General features: G+C 44.0%; 1 protein-coding gene across 2 annotated transcripts in view; it reads right to left on the bottom strand.

Moving 5' to 3' along the window:
* Positions 1 to 12,512, bottom strand: part of Rab7a (RAB7A, member RAS oncogene family) — a 51,098-nt gene extending 38,586 nt beyond the window's left edge. The window contains exons 1-2 of one of the 2 annotated variants that reach the window (XM_075983556.1): positions 12,325 to 12,512; positions 11,508 to 11,690 (exon numbers count right to left, since the gene is read on the bottom strand). The gene's annotated coding sequence lies outside the window, so the exon portion shown is untranslated. The remainder of the gene's footprint in view (positions 1 to 11,507; positions 11,691 to 12,324) is intronic. The other variant, XM_075983555.1, reaches the window with a different exon arrangement.
* Between the last annotated feature and the right edge of the window lie 9,560 nt (positions 12,513 to 22,072).

The following is a 22,072-nucleotide window of genomic DNA, read 5'->3' as shown; positions in this document are numbered from 1 at the left end:
GAAAGTATTTAGCTTCTTCACTCTTTGAAGGCACCTTAGGAAAAGATTCCTCTCAATATCTACATGAGTGATTCTGCTGGTCAAACTGATCAAGGGAGAAATATTTGAAGCAACTTTAATGGAGTTTTTTGAGGGACAGAAAACTGTCTGGCTTATAAAACCCAGCAGGAAACTGCCCCAAAGACAGAGAGGAAAATGTGGGATAGGATAGGAGGGGAGGGGAGTTGAAGGGGAGGAGGAAGGGGAGAAATTCACGTAGGTGGGAATTTTTGTGATAAAGTACTATCTTGTGAATGAGGAACAGGCATTACAATTAAGCACTAAACAGGCATCTGGAGAAAGATTCCCCCCCCCACACACAAAAGTCACACACGGACCAAGGGCTAGATGAGCAGCTGTTTTTGTCCTGTATAGAAAAGGGCTAAGTATGACATAAAATCCAGGTGGCAGATCTGACACAAAAAGGTTTGTTTCTACAAAAACACATCATCCACCAAATTTCACCAAGAAAAAGAATCAAAAACTGTTATCTGAGCCATTTATAGATGGAGGAAAGGAGGGACTCACTTGAATTTTGGCACACAAGCAAATTCACAGAACACAAATAACTAATGAATGTATTTTTAAAACTAACAGTTACTTTCTGACTGCTATGATAAAATGTCATGACCACGGCGACCAACACAAGGAAGGGTTTGTTTGGGTTTATAGTTCCAGAAGGATAAAAGCCCATCACCATCAAGGCAGGGAAGCTTGGTGTCAGGCAGTCGTGTCAGCAAACAGATCTCACAAGCAGGAAAGAGAATGAACTTAAAATGGCTTTAGCTTTTCAAAGCCAGATCCTAGAGACAGTACTTCCTCCAGCAAAGCCACACCTCTTAGGCCTCCTCCAACAGCACCAACTGGGGATCACCCATCCAATGCCTGAGACTTTGGGGAACATTCAAACTACTACACTGAATCTAACAAAACTCAAAGCTTAAAGTATTTAACTTTTTTTCTCATTTGTTAAGTGGACAAAATTAAGGAAACTGACAACTGACACCTATATGAGCACAATTTCCAAACTATAACTGTTAAGTACAAATCTTCCTGAGGCCCCTTGGCAGTGAAAACAATTTTAAGATTGTGTAAACGCTGTATCTTAAGGAAATGATTGGATAAGTGGCAAAAGATAAACACTGAATTCTTTTATTTATGTATATGGGTGTTTTGTACATATGGATGTCTGTGCACCATATGCATACCTGGTACCTGAAGAGGTCAGAAGAGGGCATCAGATTCCTGGAACTAGAGTTACTAGTTATATGGGTGCTGGAAATTAAATATGGGACCTCTGGAAGAGCACCGAGTGGTCTTTAACCGCGTTACCATCTCTCTAGCCCCCTGAATTCTTTCCTTGTAGGGTTAGAACTAAAATGTTCTTTCGAGGATGGCAAGTGCACTTACTTATCAGAGTCATTAGAAACAGCATGTCATAGATGAGGGATGTGGGTCAGAGATTCACCACCTACCTCTAGCATGCATGAGATCCTGGGTTTGCTCCCAGCACATCAGAAACAAAAGCCAGCATACATTACAAGGAAGAATTTCTATGCATGGTGAATTTTTACAAAGCTATAGAGTATGTACTATGTGATTCTGCTTTAAAACAGTTCTGAGGGGGCTGGAGAGATGGTTCAGTGGTTAGGAGCACTGGCTGTTCTTCCTGAGATCCTGAGTTCAATTCCAGCAACCATATAGTGACTCACAACCAATCTAGTACTCTCTTCTGATCTGGCCTGCAGACACACATGCAGACAGAACATTGTATACATAATAAACAAATCTTTTAAAAAGGAGTTCTGAATAATCCCCACATTGTCCAAATGGACTTTTATACTAGCAAGGCAGAGTGGTGCAGGCCTGTAACCCTAGCACTTGGGTAGCAGAGTTGGAATTACAATTTAAGATCGGCCTAGTCTGCACAGAGAGATCTTATCTCTGAAAAAGACTTCTATACTGCTTTTGTAATTTATAAACAATTTGAAAGGGCGACTATCAGGTCATAAGGTTATGCTTTCCTCTCACAAAGAAGTAAGGTAAAGCTTCAAGCCAGTCGTTTGAAAATGGTTAACAGGAAGGAAACCCACTTGTATATTATATACTCCTGTAATCCTAATAAGAGATTCAAGGACAACCTGGGTTGCAAGAAACTCTATCTCAAAAAAAAAAATCAAAAAGATCAATAAAGTTCTATGACTAAGAGCCAGAAAGTACTGAAAATACTAGAAGATTTTAAGAACAGGTAATTTTTTTGTTTTTGTTTTTTTTGGGGGGGGGGTCTCTGTGTAATCTTGGCTATCCTGGAATTTGATGTTTTAGACCAGTTTGGCCCCGGACTCACAGAGATCTGCCTGCCTTTGCCTCCCAAGTGCTGAAATTAAAGGTGTGCCCTACCAAACCCAGCTAAGAACAGGTAATCTTGTATTACACCTTGAAGTCCTGCTGAGGGAAGCATCTGCAATCCTACAGCTTCTGATCTACTCACTCCACACACTTACACGTATTTCTTCAACCACCAATCATAGCAGATATATGTAGGCGGAGACTGCTCGTTCGTTTCTCGACTACTCAGACCAGATTAATCACACAGAAACTGTATTAATTATGACACTGTTTGATCTATTAGCTCAGGCTTCTTATTAATTAATTCTTACATCTTAAAATAACCCATTTCTATTAATCTGTGTATTGGCACAAGGCTGTGCTTACTGGTGGTAAGGGTCCCCGCAGGCATCTTCCTCCTTCAGAGAGAAAGATGGTGACTCTAACTCCACCCACTCTCTCTAAATATCCCTTTCAGCATGGCTATGATCTGCCCTGCTATAGGCCAAATCAGCTTTATTCATCAACCAATAAAAGCAACACATATACAGAAGGACATCCCACATCAAATATACACGTAGATTATTTATCAAAAGCTAGTTAGGGATGGCCAGATATGACAGACCATGCCTTTAAACCCAGCACTCAAAGGATAGATAAAACCACCTCAAGCAAACAAACAAAAACAGAGTTGGAGGCAGTCCTGGTGAAATACACCTGTCATCCCAGAACTCAGGAAGATCAAGGTAGGATGGCAGACTGGATGTCATATCGCTACAGAGGAAAGGTAGCATTGGGACTGCCTTACCGGCCAGGGGGACAAAACCAGGAAGGCCAACACTACCAATATGTGAAGGTCTTAAACCACAGGCAATGGAAAAGGAGGGTTCTACAGACAGGGAAGGAAAAAGACCTAAGCAATATTTGAAGACTGTTACACTTATCCCTAGAATAAATCTAGTTTGGAAGGCGAGTCTTGAATCAAAGTGGCAGGTCACTTCATAAACAGAGCTAAACCAAACCAGGCCTGGTGGCACCTACAATCCCAGCAACGAGGAGGCTGAATCATGAGGACTGCCAAGCCTGGGACACAGAGGGAGACCCAGGTTCAAATAATACCCAAATATATACTACAGAACTAAGCTCCTCTCAGCTTTTAAGTTAACTACCAGCCTGGAGCAGAAATCTCTAAAAAGACTTGTTTCTCTCAGTCACTTCAACAGATACTAGTGCTTCCAGCCCTGGGCCTGCTGGATACAGAGCAGGATCACACTTCAGGACGCCTTCTATGTTGTGACTTCCTAGCCAACGAGCCATAAGCATAAGTGATGAGTCATTTTTGGCCTGAAACAATTCCCTCTAGGTCCAAGAGCCTTTAGCAGTTTGTTCTTCCTTTGTCCTATCATAGATACTCCTTCAGGAGTAAGGAGGATGCAGGGCTGGCGTTTAGTTCACTTGTGGAGTATGCACAAGGCCCTGGGTTCTACCTAAGAACAAAAGGGGAAGGGAAGCGGACCTATTATCTCAAGTACAAGGCCATTCTAGGTTAACAGTGTGAGGCTCCTCTCAAAACAAAATAAAATCCTAGCAGCAAGCTAAGAACCATGTGCTATTTACTGTACATTCAGAGGTTGTTACAAAGCACAGCCTCACCTGTTATGTCTGATAATGCTTCAAAAGTCACTACCTAGGAATTTACACATCACAGAAACAGAACAGCAAGTATAACCAACTGGTTTTATTTTTTGAGACAGGGCTTCTCTGTGTAGCCCTGGCTATCTTGGAACTCACTCTGCAGACCAGGCTGGCCTCAATCTCACATAGATCACCTGCTTCTGCCTCTTGAGTGCTGGGACTAAAGGTGTGCACCACCACACACCCGGCTTGTAGAGCTGACTTTGAATTGGTAAAACACAAACCACGAAATTAAGGAAGGCAGATCTTCACTGAAGATGCTATTCTCACATTAGGGTCACAGTGCCTTCTACTTGGTGCTAGACCCAGATCCTCTACGTAGTAGTTTCACAATACTGAAGATCTCATTGGAAGAAGAAAAGTGACATGTCAAGAAATTTATTAATTTGTGAAGCTTAAATGATGCAATGTACAGACCATTCACACTCTGTTCCAGGTATCATATTCTCACAGGGAAGAAAAAACAAAGGCAACTTTCAAAAAAGCAAGTTCCTTGAGCTGGACAGTGGTGGCACACACCTTTAATCCCAGCATTCAGGATGCAGAGGCAGGTGGATCACTGTAAATTCAAGGCCAGCCTAGTCAACAGAGTGAGTTTCAGGACAGGCTCCAAAGCTACAGAGAAACCCTGTCTCAAAAAAAACCAATGGGGGAATTTAAAAAAAAAAAGCAAGTTCCTTGGAATGTATTTCTTGCTAAGAGGGTTTGCCCTTCTCATAGCTTTGTCGTGTTTATCGTGTTTACTTTTTTGGTGGGTGGGGGTGAGCAGGGAAGGGAGGCACTTGCAGCTTGCATTTGCTGGTCTCTACCATATATATAGCTGTATCTCCAAAGCTGTCCAAAGTTAAAATTTTAAACCTAGAACTAAATAAGTGACAAGGGTGATAGTGGTTTTTTGGCTAGACAGGCAGGCTATAAAGCAGATAGCTACTAACACAGGCAGTCCTCTAAGAACTGTTTTCAACAGTTTCAGGTATCATAGACTATGCAAACAATGACAGCTCAGCCCTAAGTTCCTAAAAGGAACTCAAACAGCTGGCTGGTTGAAGAGGAAAATCAAATTAAGACTCTTCTTCCACCTCTATTCTTCCCATTTTCAACCTACTGCGAAAGGCATCTGAGGTGGGATTATAGGTCAGTGGTAGAGTACTTGCCTAGCTCCTATGAGGCCCCTGGTTCAACTCTGATAATAAGTTATCACAAGAAAGGCACTTCTCTCCCAGAACTAGGGCATATCCAGCTGCTTCTTTTTTTCCAAGACAAGGCTTCTCTGTCTAACAGTCCCGGCTGTCCTGAAACTTGCTTTACAAGTTCAGGCCAGCCTCAAACTCAGAGATCTGGCTGACTCTGCTTCGAAGTGCTGGGATTAAAAGCATGAGTCCTAACAGCCCAGCTATCCGGACTCTTCAATACAGTCATGAGCTTCAACAGAGTGTCTACATAATGGCACAGCATTAACATCAGTGGCACCTCTTAGCCACAATATCGGCCTTCCTACTAAGTTACACTTCCATGCCAACACTATCCAAAAATTCACTGAGGTCCTCACTCCCTACTTTAGTCAAAGAACTTTAACATTTTCTTTAAGTTATTTCTAGGACTCTCACCTTCCTGGTTCAACAATTACGCCTGAATCTACAGGGCTCCTAATTTTACATTACTCACAGCTGCTGGCAGCCTTTTCTTATAGAAGACAATAAAAATCTAGCAAATTAACTACCAGTCCAGAAACTACTCACATACTACCAAAAGTAAATTACTCTGAAGAGTTGTTCTAGGTACAGAATTTAAAAGCTTTAAAGGGGGCTGAGATTTGGGAAGAAGCAAAGACATAATATTTCAAACTAAGATATGATGTTCAAAGCTCAAGATCATTCAGCTAAAAAAACTGGCAGCCTGAGTGATGCCAGCACCCTCTGCTATGACAAGCTATACTCTTTGGGCCAAGCTCAGAGATAGCTGGGTCAAGATCAAAGATCATAAAAGCAAAGAGATCACATGAGTAGCCATGGAAGGCTTCTCTCCACTCACCACACTGAAGTCATTCTGGTTTTCTAACCTCAGAACATTCATCATTTCATTACTTATTTTCCTTTCTGAGGTGCTATGGATCAAGCCTAGGTCCCTACACACGCTAATCAAGCATTCCTCAGCCTTCACCTCTAACAGGTAAGGAACGCTGTTAGTAGTCTCAAACTAGAACTATATCTCTCTTGCCCACTCCAGGTCTCCCTACATTGGGAAAAAGGGGAAGGGGGGGGCCACAAAGGGTCAGATTCTGTGAGCAAGGGCCCTGTCTATTACAGTGAAACAGCTCAACTGTGACCTGCCCCAACCCTCCATACCCATTCATGTACTGCAAGCCCAGCTCCAATTCAGAATGGGACTTACTGCAGGATAGGGTCTTTAAAGGGGTTACAGGCTAAAGAGGTCATTAGAGTTGGCCCTTATTCAGCTTGACTAAGGAGGAGGTCAGGACACCACACAAAAGAGGACAATGATGTAAAGGGCGGGAAGAGGCTTCAGAAGCCCCTTCTGTCCGTCTGCAGCTCAGGTGCATAACCTCCAGAGCCATAAGGGAATACACCGCTGCTATTTAAACTACTGGATTCATGGCATACCAGCAGACACATTGCCTAAAACTCAGCCTTTCTACTTTTATTTATTCATTTATATTTTGAATAGAGGTGTTCTTGCGTTATCCAGGCTGAACTTGAACTCCTGGGCTCAAGAGATTGCTCTGTATCAGCCTCCAGAGTAAATGGAGGTGCACACCACACCACCAACTCTACTTAATTTAAACATTTTAATCACATAATAGACTATTACTGTGCAATGAAAATGGAATTAAAACTACACATTACTCAAGGTTTCAGAAAAGTCAAGGAAACCAGATAAAGAGGAAAGACTGCAGAGTGGATAATTCCATTTACACAAAAGAATCCAAACCAAGCAAAATTAGTCACTGTGTTAGAAATCAGCTGCAGCTGGCTTCATGTTCTGAGCGTGGGAGTGGGATAGGACTGGGGCTGGAGGAGATGTTCAATAAATAGCTTTACAAGATGAAAAAAGAAAGAAAACCCTCAGCGGAGGTAAGAACAGTAAGGAGATAATGGCTTGAAAGAGGCACAAGCAATCTTTAAAGTTTGTGAAAAGTCTTTAAACTGCTCATCTACATTTATTTCCATATAGATATTTGCCTATTTAAAAAGTGGGCCATACATGGTAGTGCACACCTTTAATTCCAGCACTTGAGAGGCAGAGACAGGTAGATCTCTGAGTTTGAGGCCAGCCTGGGCTTGGGTAAGTTCCAGAACAGTCAGGGCTACACAGAGAAACCCTGTCTGGAAATAAATAAATAAAATTAAAGTATATATTTGCAGAAAGAAACTAGTAGGTAGAAAATTACAAACGTTTCTTCTTTCTAGTTCTTACCTTAAAAAAATATCTGAGTAGTTTAATAATTAGCAAAAAAGTATATATTTGCAGATAGAAACTAGTAGGTAGAAAATTACAAACGTTTCTTCTTTCTAGTTCTTACCTTAAAAAATATCTGAGTAGTTTAATAATTAGCAAAAAAGATGTGGCTTTAAGTAAATTAGTAGAAGAAAGACACATCTGCATAAGAGGTCAACTACTAAGGTCTTCAGGGAACACGTGTGATGGAGAAGGCAGGATGGCATTCCACTCTAGCTGGGCCACCCAACCACTCATGACCATCTCAACAAGAAACACCAGGCTGTGAGCATAAAATTACATTCCCTGGAACCCATAAGTAACACACAAATATTAGACGGTATTTACAGAAGATGCTGGGTAGGAGGGTTTCTACAAGTCAACAATGTTCTTCCAGCAGTGAGTGACAAAATAGCACAGGCTAAAGCACTTTTCCTCCAGACAGGGTCTATGTAACTTTGATTGTCCTGGAACTATGTAGACCAGACTGACCTCACTCAGAGATTCACCTACTGTGTGATTAAAGGTGTGTGCCAACACACCCAGGCTGCTTTAAAAAGAAAACGGGGGGGGGGGGTGCCCTCACTGTGTTGCCTTGGCTGATCTATAACTCACTATGTAGACCAGGCTGGCCTCAAACTCAAAGTTTCACCTGTCTGCCTCCCAAAAGGTGTATGCCACCACACCCTAGAAACAGTTCTACAAGGAACTGCAAAGATGACTTAGAGCTACTTCAAGGTCCCCAGATCTGGTAAGCACATGGAGAATTGTTGGCCGGCTGACCAATCATTATATCTAAGAGACACAGTGATGGAAGTCTACAGTTGCAGCACTTAGAAAGAGAAAAAAGGATCAGTTTAGTCACCTTTAGCAATTTAAGGATTTAAGGCTAACCTGGACTACAGAAGTTCCTATTCAATAGATGTACCTGGCTTGTGTGTGTATGAGCACCAGTCCACTATTTTTTTTAAGTAGCTTTGAATTCATAGTAGCTTTGTCATTGTGTGCTCAACTCAAACTAAAGTTTACAAAATTGAAGTCAACCTTTTAAAAATTACACTGATACACAGACTCGAACACATGGTGTTAACCATTTTAATAATTATTATCATGTATTTTTATGTCATTTTCATACATGTATATAGTGCACTTCACTCATGTGCAGTAACTGTTATAGGGCTCCGGAAGTCAAGTGAGCTTCCTTCACTTAACGCCTAGGGAGTGTCAAGAACCTCCTTCACTCTGTCTGGCAGCATCATAAGCAAGGCTGAGTGAGAAGCAGACCTGGCTGTGCAATCCCTACAGACTGCTCAGGTCCTCAGGCTGCCTCAGATCTGCTTTGTGCCAACACAGGCAATCCTAGGAGACCAGGAAGTGGACAACAGAATCAAACATCTCCAAAGCAGTGATGACATCACCAAAACAGAGCTCTGGCTGGACTCCCACCCTGTGCATTAATTACTGCATCTTAAAGCAGATGAACAAAGCCAATACTGCATGTCACTTCACCACTGGAGCCAAATCCCAAGTTCTCTTCCTTCCCAACGGGGACATTTTGCAAGTAGCTCCTCTTAAATTTGGTTTTGGAATCAGAGTGCAGCATTCCAAGTGGAGCTGGTCAGGGAGCCTTCTAAAGCCTGTTTCAACCCTACCCATCACAGCAGCCCTGCAGGTCACTGCTCAGACACCGTTTAAAGTCTGGCTCTGGTTTTGTTTTTTATTTGCACTCTAAAACATAAATGCAAGTGCTTTCCAGTCTTTAATGCCATCTAAAAGGTGAAAGATGTGAGGACAAATAACTCAAGAGAACTCTGCAAATGTCTCTGCAGAAACTGCAGGTAGTACAGCACCCAGACCACAGAGCAAGAGCACAGGTCAGCACAGGTAAGGGTCTGGGAACACAGTGAGAACAGAACCAGACACAATGAGAGCAACCCCAGTGGTGCAAAAAGCAGGAGCCAAAACATAGCGGAGCTTCAGGACCCTTCCAAAGAGGACCTAGCTCCCAAAGGAGCTGCTGGTAAGCCCAGATTAGGAGGCCACCTCCTTGTTACTTCCCCAGGGAAACTGTCATGTATCTCGGCCATATCTGCTGACTTGGATGGATATCATAGAAAAAAAAAATGAAAGATTCATGTCAGACCCAGGGAGGCTGAACGCAGAAGATGCCTAGTGGACTTCAGGGTCTGGGTTTGCACCGTATTTTCACAGCAAGCTTGACGGCAAATGTAAGGTTAAAGGATTACTAGTGCAAGATCTCTTTGAAGATGGAGTAACAGCAAATCCAAGGACCAAACTTTCCTGCCTCACTTGGTGGTGGAGCCAGAAACCAATTCACAGACCGTTTCCTACAAGGGCTGTCCTCTTACAGAGTTAGGACCTCTGACTGTAAGGTACAATTGGCACCAAAAAAAAAAAAGAAAACCAAGAAAGTCACTCACGGGGCTGCCAAAAATCACCTGGAAGACTACACTAATAAGACTATTTTCAGAGGTGTCTCAGCCCCACCCTCCTGTGTTTACTCGTGGAGGTCTACCTTCAGAGTAAACCTGGCCTTAAAGGAAGGAACCAGAAAGCTGCAGGAAACAGAGGGCACTGGTTTGTTTGTTTCTTTGTCTAAATCCAGACTGCATCACGAAGTCTGGCAGGAGCTACATTAGGCTTTTTGTCAGCTGACAAGGAAAACCCAGCATATCAAATGTGCCTTTGCTCACACACTACAGTGTACTGTACCAAGTGGCATCATTTCCCCGGGAGGGAGGACAAAAATATCACTTACAACAAAAATGGAATCAAGTTTAGTGTTGATGGTTACTCTTCATAAAATGTGATCAGTCAGCCGGGAGGTGGTGGCACACACCTTTAATCCCAGCACTCGGGAGGCAGAGGCAGGCGGATCTCTGCGAGTTCGAGACCAGCCTGGTCTACAGAGCTAGTTTCAGGACAGGCTCCAAAGCCACAGAGAAACCCTGTCTCAAAAAAAAAAAAAAAAAAAAAGATGTGATCAGTCATAAGCTGTAATTTGATACCCTCTTTCAAAAGCAAACCATACAAACACTGTTCCTAAAGCTCACAAAGACACAAAGATGGGGCCTAAAAATGGGTCAGGCGCTTTCAAGCATAAGGACTTGAGTTCAGATCCCCTGGACTCACATTCCAATCAAGAAAAAGAAAAAGCTAGGTGCAGAGGCACCTGTAACCCCGGGGGGAGGGGCTGATTTCGCCAAGCCTACCTTACTTAGCAGTGGATGAGCTTCAGGTTAGTAAATAAACGCTGCTCAAAAGAAGTCGGACATTTAAGTAAGACACCCAATGTCAACCTCACACATGCACACACCACACATACAAAGTTGGCAAATATTTCAAGCTCTTAGCCAGAACACAACACTTTTGGATGTCTGATTCACCTAAAAAAACCAACCACTTTCTGCAAAAGCCTCACAATCTTTCTAACAGCCCAGTCATCCCAAAACAGAGTTCTGAATTGTGAGGCTCACCGTTTCACCATTCCTGGAGGCCAGGACCCATGCCTGTCTCCCTGAGTCAGGACCCAGTAATGCCTGACACACAGGCGATGGAAGAAAACATTTCCTAAATGAAGGTGCCAGCCACTGCTCTCCCACTCCTTATGGGGACCAGGCTGGGTAACAATGCTAAAAGCCAGGCACTCTAGAATACCAAACTTTAGCTCGGCCAGCTTCAGAAGTAGCTGAAACTCACTTGCCAGCTCTTGAACTCAATTCTGAACCAACCCTCCCAAGCTCGAAGAAAAACATACTAACAGGAGATTTTACTGACCCAATCATGCGGGTCATCAGCTGATGTCACAAGGAAGAGAGAAGAGTCTGTTCTGTGGGAAGGCAAAGAGTATTTTCAACAAGCGAGGCACCTATCAACTCTTATAGAACGGAAGGTGCAGACGACAGGCATGCCAGACCTGACTCAAAGAAAAGACCTGGATGCGAAAACTATTCAAATCCAATACATACCTTACCAGAACTCAAATCTTCTGATTCGGTGACACTACACTGCCGGGATACGCCTTGTAAGTTACAACGGCCAATGCAACCCGGCTTTAAGGTAGGACCAAGAAGCTCTCAAATGACATCACTAGACAGGAGGTGGAGGAGGGTGCTGATGGACAGATAACAGGTGGCAAGCTCTGGAAGCACCTAAAGCAGAAGAGGCCAGAGGCCAGTAGATTGCTTAGAGTGTCGACGCCTCGGTCTCTCTCTGTGTAACTTATCAGCGGTGTGACCTTGGATGAGTGACTTAACCTCTCTGTTCTTTGATTTCTCCGTAAGTGGACACTGCCTCGGTGCTTCGGAGGGCTGCTAGGAGAATAGGGCAACCTGTGCGGTCTTGCCACGCAGCCCAGGCAAACGAGAAATCCGAAATCTTCCCAACGTTACTCTCCACATTCGCACGATTACCAGCCAGGAGGGCACCAGGCCTTCTCAGAGACACTCAGGAGGTCCTGCCCCCTGGGACTTCGAAATAGGATCTACCGTGCAGGACCCTGAAAGCTCCTGTCTCCCGGTGTCCGCGGCGGGCCGGGGCATGTGACGCGCCTGGCAGCGCTGCCTCGGTGGCCGGCCGGTACCTCTTCCCAGCCAGCAGGGCTGCCGCCGAGGACGCGCGGAGACCAAGGGTCCCCGTACCCGCCGCCCGCCCGGTCACCCCGCGCCCTCCGACCTCCGCCCGCCGGGCGCCGCCCCGCCTGGCCCGGCCCGGCTCTCGCCTAGGACGCCAGGCCCGGAGGCCGGGGCCGCGGCGGGGGAAGGGCGGCCCGGGCCCGCCACTCACCGCGGGGTCCGCCGAGGAAGAGACACAACGCAGGCCGCGACAGAGAGTCCGACTCCGGCTCCAGCAGGCTCCTCGGAGCTGCCCAGCCCCAAACACCGTAGCCAACACCGCCGCCTCGGGCTTTATGGCCAAAGCTCCGGCCTTGCTCCCACTTCCGCCACCGCCGCCGCCCCGAGCGGAAGTGCCTGTCACGAGACACTCGACGCCAGGGGTTTGGGGGGAGGAGCCCCGCCTCCACTTTGCGTCACGTTCCGGCCGCGTCAGGCCCTGGCCGGGCGTCTTGTAGGGTAAATATGGCGGTCTCCAGATGGGGGCTGCCATCTTTGAGAGTGGTGCGGAAGCTGGAGCACGCCATATTGGGCTGAGAACTGATAAAGCAGTCGACCCCTTATTACACCCGGGTACAACCTCTAAGGTGGATGGAAAGGATTGACTACAGTGTCCCCAGTGATGGAGACCCAGGGGTGAACTAGATGTCTTTAGATACCTGGGCAGGATAGATGATCCAGGAAAATGGAAAAGGAGCTAAGGGGTTGCTGAGCTGAAAAGAGACACACAGAAGGGTGGTTGTGGCGACACAGGCATGGAATTCACCCCAGGGAGGTAGAAGCAAGAGAATGGAAAGACTAGGCCTAAAATTTAGTCATAAAAGAGGTCCAATAAAGACAGACCAGACAGATCTCTCGATAGTACCAAATCCCCTCCCCAAAACCCAAAGGATCAGTGGTCGTCAACTCCCCCACCCCTGGAGTTCAATTAAAGGTCTGAACTCCGATTAGCCTCAAGCCTTCAGGATTCTGGGTTACCTGTCTCAAAAAACAAAAACCAAACAACTCTAGGCTCTGCCACTTGTAACACCCGATTCTGTGTTGGTACAGTTTGCAGGCCACTGTACCGTACACAAGTCGGGCAAGGGCCTAGAGATTGAAAGAACACACAAAGAGACCTGGGTCATTCGAAAGGAGATCAGCCAAATGCGTTTATTTAGCCTTGGAGAAATCCTTATATACCTAGATGCACAAGGATTTTCCACCCAGGCAGGTGGGAAATTACCACACCAAAGATGGTGTAAACAATGCCCTGCAGATAATCACCAGGTGAGGCAGAGGGAGCTCAGGAACAAACAGAATGTTTTAGTTGGCTGACCAGAAACTGTCCTCAAGATGAACCCCCAAGAACTAGGGTAGACCCGGGCCCTACAGCCACTCTATTTTTCTAGTACCTTGTATAATAATTCGATTTCTAAGGACTACAAACTCATTCTCCAGTACCGGTATCAAGGAATCCCTTTGTGCTAAGACAACCTCTCAAAGGTTCTGTCATTCCCCAACATCTCAGTCTGAGGAGAGAGCGCCCAACACATGAATTCTAGGGAGATTCACTCAAGCCATACCCAAGCCATATCAAATGGCTGCCTGGTTAGGTACCAGTAGACAAACAGGACAGGACTGTACTGGAATGGAAGAGTTGTCTAAAAAGTCAGGTCGAGGTGGGACCATACCTCACAGTTGTTAGGGAATGACAGTATCACAGAAACTTACACATTCTCTAAACTGGGTGGTGGTGGTGCTCGCCTTTAATCCCAACACTCAGGAGGCAGAGGCAGGCAGATCTCTGAGTTGGAGGCCAACCTGGTCTAGAGTAAATTCCAGAGCAGCCTGGAACTAGATAGAGAAATCCTGTCTTGAAAACCCAAAAGGTGGAGGAGGAGAAGTTCTCCAGTAAAGGTTGGATGTGGCTCAGTGATAGAATCAGCGTACCTGGACTTGCTGAGCACCTGGTTTCCATCCCTAGCAGCACACATGCATCCTGCACTTAATCCATAGGATACAGTGGCTCTAATCTGTAATCCATCCCTTGGGAGGATGAAGCAGTAATATTACCTTAAATTCAAGGCCTGGGCTGAGAGCCTGTCTAAAGACAAAACACTGGGCATCATGGCACACTCCTTCAAATCCAATATTTGGAGGCAGAGCAGGTGATTCTCTGAGTTTAAGCTCAGCCTTGATATTCATTACCAGGCCACTCAAAATTCCATAATGAGACTCTGTCTCAAAAAAAAATAGGTAGATAGGTAAAAATAATAAGATAAAATCTCTAGTGGCTTGATGTCTGAAGACACAGAAACCCAATGAGACAGGTGAGGAGTTTGGGTAGGGACAGACAAGTAGAGACTATTGATCCATGTGCGGACCTCTTCAAGGAAGTTTGCTATGAAATGTGGTTCAGTGGTAGTACACTCGTCTTGTGTGTGCTAAGCCCTAGGTCCACAGCTCTGCAACAAAGGAAAAGAGGGAAGAATGCTATGGAATAATCCTGTACACTGTGAAAATTACGCAGTGATGGGTTTAATATAGAAGCTGACTGGCCAATAGCTGAACAGGATAAGGTTAAGCGGGAAAACCAGACTAAGGACACTGCAGTGCCACTGAAGGAGCTGGAGGGGTCGGAAAGGACCAGAGACTGAAGCCCAGAAGTAGTAATAGACTATTAGAGACAGTTTAGGTATAGAAACACTGAGATGGAACATCTCCATGAGATGTGGAAGTGGCAGATGGTTTCGTCTGAGGCAGAGATGGGATAGTGAGGCTTGGGGTGCCTCTGATGAAAATAAGGATTTGAGCATACAATAAAATCACTCATAGAAAATAAATAGAAGTGTGTCATTCCAACAAACTGTTGACTGAGAACATGCTAGACATCTGTAGATCCTAAGGAATAGGGAAAAACAAGACATTTCTTATATTTTTAGTTGTGAACCTAGCCTTTAATGGCTGAGCCAACTCTCCAGCCTGAAAAGCCAAATAAATAAATAAATTAAAAAGACCTTTCTGCTAAGATCCTCACCACTTGATATAATAGACAGTGTTTAAATAAAAACACAAGGTGAAATTTTTGCTTAGATCTCAACAGTTAAGTGTTACTTGGCCATTCAACTGAATATTTTGGAACTATAAAAAAGAACAAGAACAAAAGAAGTTAGTGTGACCTTTTGTGTGTGTGGGGGGGTGAGTTATAATGAGTATTTCTCTATTGTAATATGAGCGGCAGGGCTGCGTCCCCAGCACCCCAGCCGCCTGCTAGCTTATGCCCCGAAATAACAACACACAAACTGTATTCTTTTAAACACTGCTTGGCCCATTAACTCTAGCCCTTACAGGCTAATTCTCATATCCCAATCAACCCATCTCTAATAATCTGTGTAGCATCAGTCTTACCGGGAAAGATTCTAGCCTACGTCCATCCTGGGTCTGAGCTTCATGAGTCTGCCCCAGAGAGCAGAGCTATCGCCTCTGTCCGGGAGAGGAGAACATGGCGTCTCTCCTCCAGAGAGCAGAGATGTCGAGTCTGAGCTCACTTCCTCTTCCTCCCAGCATTCTGTTCTGTTTACTCCTCCCACTTATGTTTTAACCTATCAGGGCCAAGCAGTTTCTTTATTGCTTAACCAATGAAATCAACAGGTTGATATATGACACTCCCACATCATTTCTCTGTCCCCACCAGTGCTCAAATAATAACACAGAGACTTCTTGTTAATCATAAATGCTCGGCCTTAGCTACAACTTGTTTCTAACTAGCTCTTATAACTTAAACTAGCCATTTCTATTCATCTATATGCTGCCACATGGCTTGTGGTTTTTCCCTCTCCTTCTGCATATCCTGTTTCCTCTGCATCCCACTGGCAACTAACCCTTTCTTGGCGAATAGCCCTTTCTTCTTCCCAGTACTCTGTCCTGAAGTCCCACCTATACCTCCTGCCTAGCTATTGATTCTTAAGATTTTTATTTTTTTTATTTTTTAATTTTTTTGGTTTTCCGTGACAGGGCTTCTCTGTGGCTTTGGAGCCTGTCCTGGAACTAGCTCTGTAGACCAGGCTGGTCTCGAACTCACAGAGATCCGCCTGCCTCTGCCTCCCGAGTGCTGGGATTAAAGGCATGCACCACCATCGCCTGGCTCTTAAGATTTTTATTAAAACAGTCACAGTGATGTATCTTTACACAGTGTAATAAAATATCTCACAACAAAAAGCCAGGGTAGAATAAACTCAGACTTCAGCAACTAGTAAAAGTGGTTATTTAGCTTCCGTATTAAAAGTGGAAAGGGAAGTAGGACCTTAGGAATGACTGAAATAAAGAACTGGTGATAGAGTCAGACTTTCCACAACTGTAGGGATGTGGGAAGTTGGTGCACACTCCTGTCTCTCCAAATCATCTTGGACATAGCGTCACCCTCCACATGACGGTTAGACCAACAGTCAGGAAGCAAAACTGGCTAATAACACTGACACACATGACTGTGAAGCCCAACAGGAACTGCTCAAACATAAAACAAAATCACCTTTGGCTAACTTGTGCAGTACATAGTCTATACTTGTATTGATACAGCCATATATGTCACCCTTAAAAGTTTATGTATTTTCATGCCGGGCAGTGGTGGTGTATACCTTTAATATCAGCACTCAGGAGGCAGAGGCCGGCAGATCTCTGTGAGTTTGAGGCCACCCTGGTTTATAAGAGCTATTTCCAGGACAGCCAGGGGGAAAAAAAAGTTTATGTATTTTCAGAACAAGGGAGCAAACACCAATAAATAAAGGATGATCCAGATGATCAGATGATCCAGCATCTCAAAATGCCTTTGCTACATTCTCCTCAGAATTTTGCATCCAGAATAGCTTTCAGTGTGCTGGCTGAAATGATCCAGCCTCACAAACAACTCCAACTAAGAGACTTAACAATTATCCTGATTTTAAGGTTCCCCTTGAGATACCAGTGCCCTAGACAACAGGAAGAGTCTAGAGAATGATGCCCAAATTCCCAAGAGATAGAGTATGGGTATGTTTAGGTTATTCAATGAATTATAAATGTTTGTCATGGTTTAGTGGGATTGGGTACAAGTTGTGAGTGGTAATAGTCAGAAAAAAAGCTAAACAAAAGAGTTAAATGCAAAGATCTCTTTCTAAAGGAAAAAGGGGGTATGATACAAAAATGATGAGATAAAAGGGTAGATTACTGAATCTTTAAATCAAAACACAACTATTAATCTCAAAATTTATATTGGTATGGATTTTGGTTTATTGATACAAATTTAAAGCTAATTTGAGTATACTGTATGTATGTTTCTACTCTTGTTTGGGGTATTGTGTTTATGTAGCTCATTTAAAAATGTAATGTATAATTAAAAATACAGATTAATAGCCATCTGTAATAATCAAACTTATAATCATATTAGGTATGTTTTCAAGGTTAAACAGATATATTTAGATAGATAGATGGTCTTCAAATACTTCAAAGATCTACAGAATATGACATTTAATAACCTAAGACTTTTCATAACAGTGAGACACTTCTGCTTTTGAGAATACCAATTTCCTTCAAAAGAAGATGATGGGCATCAAAGAAACTCCAGATGGAGTTTGCTTTCTTTATGGCAAAAGCTAGTCACCACTGCCTTTGCCTCAATTTCTGACAGTATAGTGTCCAAATTGAATCAGCAGGACAGAAAGAAAAGCAACTGCCAAACTTTGCCAAGACAAATTAGGATGGTTCTTCAAAATTCCCTGCTTCTCAAAAAAGTTTGTCAAATATAATAGGCCTGTATGCCAAAGATAGATACCCCAAAGTTACAGAAGAACTTTGGGTAACTGTCCAAGCATCCAGATGTTCATGTCATTAGGGAACATTATACCTTTCTGCGGTCTTTGATGGAGTTAAAGACTAAATAATTAGACTTAAAGTTTTCCTTAGTTATGAATAAAGACAAATTAGGTATAAAACTTTAGATCCACAAAAATAAATAATAGAATATTTTCTCTAAATTTTCCAAATACAAATTGGCTATATATTGTAACTGTAATTCTTATTTGATAACTATTTTTGTTGTATATAACTTTACTATGTTAAAGTTAAAACTTTTCTTTTTAGTTAGACAAAAGGGGGAAACATTGATGTGTTTATCTAATTATTCTTTATCAATATTAGAATATTCCTTTATACTGTGTGAATATATGTCACTGTGATTGGTTTAATAAAGAAGCTGACTGGTTTGTAACTAGGCAGGATAATAAGGTTTGGTGGGAGAACCAGACAAAGAGGATGCTGGGAAGAAAAGGGCCAACAGGAGAGGCAAAGGAAGCAGGGGATGAATTTGTCATAATGAGAAAAAAGTACCAAGCCTCCAACATGAAGCCTTCTTGATGGGTCCTCACATGGCAGAAGCAGGCAAAAGGAGTAACCAGATTCCCTGAGCCCTGGTCTAAGGCCACTAATGCCATTCATGACTGTTGGGTCCTCATAAACAACTTAATAACCTCCCAAAGCCTCAGTTCTTAAAAACAATCTTGGAGGTTATATTTCTTTCTTTTGGTTTTCCTACTCTGCTCTTTTTAATTTATGTTTTGTTTTCTTTTTTAGTTTTTTGAAACAGGGTTTCTCTGTGTAAGCCCTACTGTTCTGGAACTCACTCTGTAGAGCAGGATGACCTAGAACTCAAAGATTCACCTTCCTCTGCCTCCCAAGTGTTGGGATAAAAGACATGCAGGCATGCACTACACCCTGCCGCCAGGTGCTCTTTTTAAATTTTATTTCATTTTAATTTTAGTTTTACATGTATGGGTGTGTTTTATCCCCGTATGTATGTCTGGGTACCATTTGTGTGACCGGTGCTCTTGGAGTCCAGAAGAGGACATCAGGTCCCCTAAAACAGGAGTTAGAGGTGGTTGTGAGCAGCCATGTGAGTGCTGGGAATCTAACTCAGGCTTACTCCAAACTCAAATTCAACTTTGTAATACTTCCCATTACCATCCGCCCAGGGTGGTACCACCCACAGTGGGATGGGCCTCTCACATTAACCATTAATCAAGAAAATGCATCTACAGACTTGCCTACAGGGCAGTCTAATGGGAGCATTTTCTCAGCTGACATCCCCTCTTCTCAGATAGCCCTAACTTGTGTCAAGTTGGCAAAAGCTTAATCAGCACAGACAAGAACTTTCAAAACTGTTTTACTGGGGGGGGGTGTGTGTGTGTGTGTGTATGGTAGGATGGTTTTCAATTTGCTAGTGTGTGTGTATGGTGGGGTTGTTTGTTTAATTTGCTTGTGTGTGTGTGTGTGTGTGTGTGTGTGATGGGGTGCTTGCTTGTCTGTTTAATTTGTTAGTGTGTGTGTGTGTGTGTGTATGATGGGGTGCTTGCTTGTCTGTTTAATTTGCTAGTGTGTGTATGTGTGTGTGGTGGAGTGTTTGCTTGTTTAAGTTGCTAGTGTGTGTGTGTGTATGGTGGGGTGGTTTGTTTAATTTGCGAGTGTGTGTGTGTGTATGGTGGGGGTGGTTTGTTTAATTTGCTAGTGTGTGTGTGTGTGTGTGTGTCCGTGCGTGTGTGTGTGTGTGTGTGTGTATGGTGGGGTGGTTGTTTGTTTAATTTGCTACCTCCAAAGCCATGAACCAAAACATGCCTTTTCTCTTAACCTGCACTTGATCCTAGCAAAAGACCATGAGACAATCCTATTTTCTTCATAAATTACGCCAGGCATTTGTTGTGATGATCTTATTAACACAATCCCCTAGGGCAAACTGAGGAGCTAGACTCAGAATTTGAAGAGGGGCTGAGAGGTAGAGCCTTCAAATGACCTCCCTGGAGATAGCGCCTGGGCCCAGGGTGTCAGAATTAACAAATGTGAATGCTTCTGCTAGAACACTAGCCATAGCCATCTACAACTGATGCCTGCCTGTGCCTTGTTGAGTTTGGTCCGGCAGCCTCTGTGGGACAGATGGAGCACTGTGCTGCTGGGGACAGTTGATGACACACCTCTCTCTTCTCTTCTCTTTCTGTCCCGGTCTTGCTGTCCAGGACCGAACGCCACAGTTAGCAACATCAGGTTGAACTTTGCTCTCAGGCTCTGTTCTAGGCTGCCAAGAAACACAAGCCAATTCAAACAGGATTTCCAGCTCTTGCCTCTAAGAGTCCTGCCTGACATGATGCTTAACCTCATTTCCCTCTTGTGTGGGATGAGAATGACAATTCCTGCCCCACAGACAGGGTGTCTACTCCAGAGTCGGGAGGCGGCTGTAGTCGGATGTGTGTCAGCCACTTTCTAGTAGTTTCAAATAAGTACCTGAGATAAATAACATGAAGCGGGGAGAATGAATTTTGGCTGACAGCCTGGGAGGTCTCTGTCCACAGACTGCTGAAACATGGCAGAAGGACATGGTGGAAGAAAATTGCTCACCTGATGGTTGGCAGGAAGCAAGAAGAGCCCACAAACAAGGTGACCCTTCAAGCACATATGAGCAGTGATTTCTCCAACCCAGCCACACGTCCTGACAGTCCGATGTTAATGTTCATTCCTAACAGCCCCCTGAAGATGAGTTGTCCAGAGGACTAACCCACCGAGCCCATCTGGAATCTAATCACCTCTGCTGAGTCACCACCTGCAGACCAAGACTTCAGCACCTGAGCCCTCAACACTCAGTACCCCAGTGAAGGCAGGGCACAAGCCCCCAGAGCTGCCCCCGCGGGACTGAGCTAGTGTGGCTGAGAGACACCTTGACTGTGGGTTCTTTCAGCACGTCACACACACACAGTTGTCACCCCCTCAACTCTACTTCATCTGACCTCTCACCCACTTGTTTCCAGTCTTTCACTCAGATTCATAAATAGAAATAACAGAGTTGCTTCCATTTATCCGTTTTGTCTCCATTGTGGGTTGAAGTACTGCTCTAGCCATATCCTGACCGAGCTGGGGGTGGCTCGCCTTGCTCCATCTGTGTGCATCTTGGATAGACTTTATCTAGAAAGACCCTGGAGACTCTGTTTCAATCCAGTCTGTTTGCATCGTTCATTCACGCAATGAACACAGCTTGAACATTACTGCCTGGCAGGCACAGACAGCTCTAGGTAGGGCCTAATAGGAGACCTCAGTGAATAGGACCAACAGGAATCTCTGCCAGACTGGAATGTATGTTCTTGTGGAAGAGACAGAAAACAAAGGTTATGTATGCACATATAGCTCTATGTAACATACAGGGGATCCGGAGCTAAAAATCAAGCTGCAAAAAGGTGAATGAGGGGAAAACACAGCATATTAGCCAGTGGAGAGCGTCACATTGCCGGTGATTCTCCCCCTAAAGCTCATGCCCTTGTCTGCCTCTTGCATTGGTATAACTCCCAGGCCAGGAGCAGTGTTGGGGACCTTCCTCAGTGAGATTCATTTTGTTTGTCCCTGCCATTAAGCCAGCAGAGTAAACAAATGCTCTCTGATGAGAGGAAAGAAGCTGGAGTGACCCAGGAGACACACTTAATGTCACCAGGGAGGTGGGACACTCCTTCCAGAGGAGGCAGCAGTCAGGTGAGTCAGGAAGGCAAAACTTAACCTGCTGGCATTACATATATGTCCGATGCTCCTTTGCCCCTCCCTTCACAGAAAAACAAAATCCCCATTTTCTTTTAAAACCAGTCTCGCAAAGAGGCCATTCAGCAAGGAGTAAACAGAACATTAAGATGTGTTCTAAGTAAGAGAACACTAGATGCTGTAACAATATATCTGGTCTGTGGCCATACAATCCTTGGTGCAATGTATCCCACCTTATCTGATCTTGGAAGCTAAGGACTTAGGGCTGGCTTGTATTTAGCTACAAGACAAATATGTCTCCAAGGAAATTCCACATCAAACAAAATAACAGCTATTGTGATATTTTATTTATGTTTTAATAAATAAAGCTAGCCTGAAGATCAGAGGATAAAACTAAGCCACTA

This window comes from Microtus pennsylvanicus, chromosome 8, assembly GCF_037038515.1.
Source record: "Microtus pennsylvanicus isolate mMicPen1 chromosome 8, mMicPen1.hap1, whole genome shotgun sequence".
Lineage (NCBI taxonomy): Eukaryota > Metazoa > Chordata > Mammalia > Rodentia > Cricetidae > Microtus > Microtus pennsylvanicus.
This window is presented reverse-complemented; position numbering and strand designations above follow the sequence as displayed.